Raw genomic sequence first — 8,482 nt, 5'->3', positions numbered from 1 at the left:
AGGAGGTCAGTAGCTAATAGAGGCAAGGTGATGCATTATCTAATCAATAATCTATTTTTAAACAAGAAGGAATCGGACCATGTTCAAGCAAACTATTTTCTTAATCCATCCCCTTCACCAGAAACCATAGAGGCCAATTCTTATTACTTACAGCCGCTTTATAGCAATTTTAGTTTAAGCAAATTTAGATATCAGTCAAGTTTAAAGTACAAATCCCATAAATGGTCTAACAACAATGGATCCTATAAAATTACTTGCACAAGAACCTCAAATGATGATTTAATATCAGTTAATATTAGGATGGCACAAATAGTCTGTGTGGATCAAAATGACTAATGCAAGCTTTAAGAAAGTTCCAATTCCGGAGGTAATCAAGACAAGTTATAGAAGGCAAAGGGGATCAGGATGATGCATGATACTATTCCTAGGCTAAAAATACCAACTAAACATGTCATGGTTACTAACAGTCGGGCAGAGGTAGGAAACTATGCATATAGGCTACAGAAGATCACAAGTTAGCTATAGAGGCAAGTACAGGTGAGCAAGTACTATATCTGTTCTTGTACAGGTAGTTTTGATTTCACTTTTAGCATGGCATTGAGTGTCAAAGTTTATAATCCAAACATGGCCTAAATAAAAGAGGGCATGACACACTTTTAGATGATAATGCAAGTGGTATTGGTAGTTAAGAGACAAGGATGTGAAGCAGTGCAAGATTGAGGTAAAAAAGACAGAAGTTAGGCCAGGGGCCATACTCATAATCCTTGTTTTTAATCTCTTTAAGGGGTAAAACAGCAATCAAGAAGAACAAAGTGATTAATTAACCAGCGATGAGTTCATTTTTTTAATTAGCAGGAAACTGAATCAGTGCTAAGAACCCTTCCTAAGCTAGCCTGCACTCATCCAAAGGCCATAATGGCAAGTAGTAGGTCCAAGTCTTTTCAGGCTAGTCTCAACTTAAAAAAGGTCAAGGTGTCTAACAATGCAAACCACAAATTATCAACTAATCATAAAAAAAAAAAAATCAACTCAGCACATAATAGGTCTTAGGAGGTTTCAATAAAGTCTCAAAAGTGGTCTGACCAGATTCCCATAATTACACAAGTAAGCAAGACATGTCTAAAAATCCAAACCAAATTCAACAAGCTATAGCAAGGACAAAGAGGGAACATGACACTATCTTAGGTTCAAGTGTAGATCAACCATAGTCCTAACAGATCACATATGATAGGAAGTTTCAAGTAGAAGAAATGATAGGCTCCAAGGAATAAAAATTGGAACAAAAGGATTAATGGCACTGTCCTAGGTGCAAAAACGTAGCAGTAGACATGTCTTGATTTAAGCAAGTAAGCAGGAGCAAATAATCCTATACATGAATCCTCTAAACAAAAAAATAAACTCCCAATCAAGTAGGAGGGATAAATATAATTAAACAGGTGCGATACTTAAACTTTTGAGAATAATTTAACCTTTATTTCCAATCCACTCACCCTTAGTCTCTATGTGATCCATGTTATGCAAAAAAAATCCTAGAAAATGTGGCACTATGTTAATATAAGCTAAAAAAACTTTCATAGAGAACTACAAATAAATGGAGTACACAGAAGTATCAAAGATTCAAAGACAGTATCCCCCGTGAGCTGTTCCCCAATCCATCTTGTTCAATCTTGAAATAGGAAACCGAGTTTTTTACTTCTTATTATCTGCCCTTAAAAGTTTCAAAAACATGATTAACAAATGCACACAACCAGTGCTCAAGTTCTTATTACTTTTTTATAATAAATCCTTAATCTGGACAGTCTCAAAACCTCACTAAAATAGATTCAAGAAAAATCATTTTTTATCTTCATCTACTTTGTCATATCCAGGAGTGATGAAACAAGATGTTATATCCTGCATTTTCGCATGTTCGGAAAATTCGAAATAATTTTGACTTGTAAGAAATAAGGCCATAATTTGATCTTTATTTAAAATATGTGTTGTTTATGAAAAATGTTGACGTGGAAATATGGGGAAAGGTCAAGGGAAAAATGGGGAATTTTGGAAATTAGTTTTCGGGGATTACAAAATATTAACCCAACTAAATGGGCTTGGAAAAAAAAAAAAAAGAGATGGCCCAATAGTGGCCGGCCATGGGGGTGAGTGGCCCAAGGCCCATCTAAATTTTATCCAAGACATATAAGTGGGGACTTATTATTGTTATTATTTCCTCATTCAACCTTCAAGAACTTTCAAGAGAGAGAGAGAGAAATTGAGAGCACCAAATAGAGGGCCATTCGACCAACTCAAAGAAAGAAAGAAAAAAAATCTTGGAGCTCAAACCTTTGGTTCAAAAATTCATCTCTTTTTGAATTACTACTAAGCTCAAGACCCTCTTCAACGGGATATAAATTTTGAGGCAAGAAAGTACTTTTTTTAGCAAGCGGAAAAATTGGAAAAAAGGTAAAGATTCTACTCTTTTATCTTGGAAGAATTTTATTTATATGTTGTAGTATATGGAAATGAATGTAAAGTATGAAAATTGTGTGTTATGGGTATGGGTGTGTGTGGCCGAATATTGTTTTGGATGGAGAGGGATGAACAAAATTTTATTTATTATGTTAATTGTGTTGTGGTGGCCTTGTGATGTAAATGGAAGAATACTAGTTCAAGTTGGCATGAAAATTGGTTGTTAAGTTGTTGTAGGAAATTTTGTGATGTTATTGTAGATTTATGTAATTATGAAAATGGAATTTTTAAGGTGCAAATTGTGGTTGTTGTTGATGAAATTTGAAGGTGAATAATTGTGTTGTGAATGTTGTGTCAAGGGTTGGAGGTTTCGGGTGAATTATAGTTTTTGGTGGGGTTTTTGTATATTTTGTAGAATGGTATGAAATTCTTTTGAATTGCACTTGAATGGTCTTGAATTGGTAGTGAATATGTAAGTGTCGATATCGGCTTGAAAATTCGTAGTTGAATTGAATATTGATGAATTATGTTTAAAGGAAGGTTACTAATGTTAGAATGTGTTTTGAATTGATTATTGATGTTATTGGTATGGTTGTTGGTATTGTTGGTATGGTTGTTGATGAATTTGGCCGAGTTTAATTCTCAGTGATGTTGAATTTACAGGGGAGATGCTGCCGAAATTTCTGTAGACAAGTACTAGCTAGAATTTGGAATTCTAAGTACTTGTAGCTAATGTTTGGTAATTAATAACACTATTGTAGATCTTGGGGAACCCGAGACTTGAGGCGGGATTTGTCTAGCGAGTGATCGGGATTTGTTAGCGAGCGATTGAGGTATGTAAAACCTACCTTTCTTTATTTTGGCATGACCTTTTTGGAATGAACAAATAACGTATAAGTATGCTCCTAAAGAAAATCCTATTCTTAGAGCCATCAGGATGGCTAACATCTTTGACCTCCATAAGCTATTCCATATGATTGGATACATATTTTATGTTGTTCAAAGATTCTATTTGTTATGTTCCGAATGTTGTTCGAAAGAAAAACGAGAAGACTAAAGCCTTTGACGAATATTTCGATATGAAAATATGGTCTTAAAGTCCCCATTTGATTTGATCCATAATGTTATCCCCAAGTTTCCTAGTATGAATATGTGATCCATAATGATGTCCGGAAAAATATTTGATATGGCTAAAGTTTTGGATACATATATTTTGATACGTACATATGATCTTAAAGGCTCCATTTGATTTGCTCCATAGCAATGGTTGAAAGTTCCCCTAATATGAATGTCACTTGAATTCCCGCAAAGAGCTTCTGAAATGCTTTTAGAAAGTTCTGTACTTCAAAAGTTTGTAACTTTCGTATACTAACTCCGATTGATCCGAAACTGATTTCTGAGCCTTCGGATGCCGTAAATATATTTGTTCATCGAGTTTCGAAATTTATTTATGTATATGCATATAGTTTCCGCACTACTCTGCTCGTGCCTACTACTATGATATCGTTCGCCGGGTCCCGGGCCGATTTTGGTGATTGTGCGCACTATGTATATTCGGCAGTATGATGTGTTGCGGTTCCCGAGACCTCGCCATAGGGCCGGGTACCGCTTATATATATACGGCGTTATGATGTGATATGGCATATGATATGTTCTGATGTTTTGATATGATATGATGATATGATATGTTCGGGGATTGTACAGAGATTTGAAACCTTCTGGAGTATGATGTGCTGTGGCGCCAGTGTCGGAGTGGCGACCACGTTCCTGAGCCTTATGCATGATTTTATTTGCATTATTTATGTTTTTAAAACAGGTTTGATATACTGATTCTGTAACCGCTTTCCATACTCCCTATTTCAGTTTTGATTTGGATTACCGTACTTCATGCTTTACATACTTAGTACATATTTCGTACTGACCCCCTTTCTTCGGGGGCTGCGTTTCATGCCCGCAGGTACAGACGTTTGTTCTGGTGACCCGCCAGTGTAGGATACATTTTGCTACATTGGAGTGCTCCTTTGACTCAGAGCCCATACTTTTGGTAAAGACCTTTCATTGTATATGTCTCTGTATATATGTATGACTATCTGGGGTACGGCGAGGCCCTGTCCTGTCATATGTTTCTGTTATGTTTTGTAGAGGCCCGTAGTCATATATGTGGGTCATGGGTCATGTTTGTTCGTTTCTGTTTATGATCTGTGCCTTAAGCGGTCCCGGTTGCTGTTATGGCCAAAACGGCCCACATTTTTGTATATGTTTGTATATCTGGGCGATGTGTATTCCGCCAGCCTACCGGATTTGATATGATATTTCTGTACGGGCATCCGCTTAAGATAACATTTGTTCTTAGTATCTGTTTGAAATAACGTATGTTAAGTCTGAATAAATCTTTGATATGTCGATCTGGTACGTAAGTCAGTTTGGGTGTCCAAATAGGGCACCAGTTGCGGCTCACGGGGCTGGGTCGTGACACAAGACACTAGTCAAAGCAAATAAGAAGTCATACAAACACACAAAATATTCCTCCTATGGTTTTACAGGTCACAAAGTCAAGACAGAAAAACCAGATTCATTTTAAATATTTTCAAAATCGGCTAAGTTCATTATTTCCATGGCAGTACTAAGAATTCATATAAGCAAACCTTTTAAGAGAGATCCTTCAGAAACAAATTTCAAGGGAGTTTGGAGAAAAAGGGTAATTTTTTATATGAAATCCTATCTCAAAGAGTCAGAGTATCTAGTATGTTCAGATTTGTATGTTTGCAGACCACCCATAAGTTCTCAAAGGGTAATTCTAAGTTTAGATACCCCAAGCAAACAGAGTATAGGTCCTGTTAAATCTAAATATTCATAAAACAAAAGATAAGCCTAGTATTCCAAAATTTTTATATTATTCTTCAAACTATCTTTAGAGGGTCATTTTGAAGTTAACACACAGGCAGTCTTTGAAAGAAAGTATACATAAGTGGACTCTATTTTTAGAAGAAAATCAAGACTTAGGTTCATTTTAAAACCTATTCTTATCATATGAATTATTTTAGACCATTTTAGGGCATCATTTAGGCTAAGTCTAATCTACTGATAGTTAACAAAGAAACAGGGGCCATTTATGTCCTTTAAAACAACCTTAGTGAAGAACATAAACCATAGGCATCACATATTCATCTTTTCACTTAAGACCAATGTATACATAAGATTGACAACTAAAAATGGTCCAAAAATAATCAATATGAAGCTAAGGTGAACACAGCATCTACAGGAAACTAACAAAAACACAGGAAAAATAGGAAAATACTTCAGACTCTGAAATAAGCAGTAAAATAACAACTATGGTTTGAGATTGACATCTCTACCTTATTTCAACCTATTTGAACCTTAGTCTCATTAGTTAATGCTCCTAAACGTCTTTTACACTTGAGATAATAAAGCAAGATCAAAAACCAACACCTACCTTTAATTCTTTATTCTTAAAACCTAGTGACTAATGGTCAAAATCTTCTTAAAAAAAGCTTCATTATGCTAATATTATAACACAATAACATGATAAGCATAATGACACAGCAAACAACCTTTATAATAACATGAAAAACATCAAACATATATATACCAACTAGATCCATAAAACAGTAACCTTAAGAACAACTTTTAACCAACCATTCACAAAACAAACAACCTTCATATTAACATGAGCAACATCAACATATATATGTGCTAAACAGACTCATAAAACAATGACTAAAAAAAACTTTTAAACAATCATTCACAAATTAATACATAGGATAAGCTAGATATAGGAATAAAATGAACTAAAATGGAGTATTACCTTTTCGTGAGGCAACCCAAAGATCAAAAGAAGATTGAATCACACTTGAAGCAATGAAAACCTTTTCTATCCTTAGATTACTTATTCTTTCTTTTCTCTCTTTTTTTATTTTTCTTTTTTTTTCTCTATATTCTCTTATATATTCATCAACTGTATAGATGAAGTATATTCAAATTTTTAGGGATATCCCCAAAAAAATCCCCCTCCTCCCATTTTTTCACTTACTATTTATAGCCCTTATTATCTAAGAACCCCTAGGATGAAAACAAGGACACCTGTCCTCCCATTTTTCCCCGAAAAATTCCCCAAAATGTACCTTGTCAGCATTTCAAAATAAAACAGATAGGACCAGTCAATATATAACAAACTCGTACCCTAAATCAAATAAAAATCCACAAAAATCAGATAAATGCATGGAATAGTACATTTGCCAGCAAAATCGACTTAGGGTACAATTCCAATGGTGCAATTGTACCAGCAATGTACCAAGGGGATAAAATCCCCAAAACCAGTACCTAATCCTATGAAATTTTGTGGAAATTACCCTAGATTTCCCACATAAGCGCGTGTGGTGCACAAGATGGTTAAGGAATCGAGGTCCTGCCCATGGCAACCAATGCGCGTGGAAAACCTAAGAAACATCCATACGAACATGGCTCGGAACAATATAAATAGCTAAAATCAAACGAAATTAAACCTGGTAATAGGAACACGTGAAAGGACATGAAAGCCCTCTAAATTTGGGTTAAAATGATCGGAAAATTGCCATGAAACGCACCAAAGGCAGCAGAACCCTAACCCTAAAATCGCCTCCACGAAGAGAGAGAGAGAGAGAGGCGGGTGAGACAAATAAAACGTGGGGGGGGGGGGGGGGGTAAAGTTTATTTTATTAAACTTTCCCTCCCCTTTTTTAATAACCCCCCCCCCCCCCCCCCAAAAAAAAAAAAAAGATTTCTTAAAACATTTAAATTAACCCCCTCCCCCCTTTTAAATTAAATAAAGACTAACTATTGTAAATACACATATAATTAAATAAAAATAGTTTTTTAGGATAATTAAAATTTAAAACCCGTAAATTTAAAATATTAGCTTCAAAATAAGCCTAATATTGATATAGTTCCGGGAAATATTTAAAAATGTGAAAAAATGCGGTCGAAATGAGCCGTAACTCATATGTCGTCTTAATTAATAATATTTTTATGTTAAGCGGAGAGGGATGTGTATTTCCTCCTGAATTATATTTATGAAAGAAAATAACTCGTAATTTTCTTGCCATTGTTAATTTTGTACGGAATAATGTCAATTTTTCTGCAATTTTATCGGGATTTTGAAATTTTAATTTTTTTGAGGGTGCATCCTTGCTCCGTCTTTGACTCGAAAATTTTGAAAATTAAAATGCGCGTCTTAAGAGGTGAAAATTAGGTGTCAACAATGGGGCGAGTATAAATTTGATGCCACTTGCTATCTACAAGCAATCAGGTTTGGGGATGCCAAGGCCAACTACTATGAGGTTACAGATGGCTAATAGATCTATTAAGAAGCCTGTTGGCATGGTTGAAGATGTCCTTGTGCGGGTTGGTAAATTTGTGTTGCCCACTAATTTTGTGATTTTTGACTGTGTTGTTGATCAGGACATTCCCATTATTCTGGGGAGACCTTTCCTTGCTACAGGAAGAGCTCTAATTGATTCGAAGAAGAATGAAATCAAATTATTAGTCAATGATGAGGAAGTTACTTTTCAGGAAAGTAAGGGGATGAAGTTACCAAGCGCTTACGAGAGCATTTCAGTGATTGATTCTTTTGATGTTGTTGATGAAGCGATGGAGTTCAAGATAGAAGAAGAAAGTTTGGGAGAAGCTCTGGCTGGTATTCTTGTAAACGTTGATGCTGAAGACATAAAAGGTTATGTGGAGATGATTAATTCACTTGTTTGGTTGGGTTCATATTCCTACCACCCACAGAAACTAAATCTTGATCTAGAAAATAGAACAACTCCTCCAGCAAAGCCTTCGATCATTGAACCGCCGAAGCTTGAGCTTAAGCAGCTCCCATCACATTTGAAGTACGAGTTCCTTGGTCTAAATAATATATTTCCAGTGATTATTTCAGCATTACTGACTGAGAACCAGATCGAGAGGCTTGTAGAGGTATTGTGTGAATATAGGCGTGCTATTGGTTGGACCATAGCAGACATTTAGGGAATTCCTT

General features: G+C 35.5%; 1 long non-coding RNA gene across 1 annotated transcript; it reads left to right on the top strand.

Moving 5' to 3' along the window:
* The first annotated feature begins 2,231 nt into the window (after positions 1-2,231).
* LOC132623979 (uncharacterized) lies at positions 2,232-4,792 on the top strand. Its single transcript, XR_009576495.1, has 4 exons — positions 2,232-2,442; positions 3,210-3,281; positions 4,153-4,264; positions 4,406-4,792. It is a non-coding gene; the product is annotated as an uncharacterized LOC132623979 (long non-coding RNA).
* Positions 4,793-8,482: the final 3,690 nt, after the last annotated feature.

Source organism: Lycium barbarum, chromosome 12, assembly GCF_019175385.1.
Source record: "Lycium barbarum isolate Lr01 chromosome 12, ASM1917538v2, whole genome shotgun sequence".
Taxonomy (NCBI): domain Eukaryota; kingdom Viridiplantae; phylum Streptophyta; class Magnoliopsida; order Solanales; family Solanaceae; genus Lycium; species Lycium barbarum.
The sequence above is the reverse complement of the archived record's forward strand: the minus strand, read 5'-3'. Positions and strand labels throughout refer to the sequence as shown.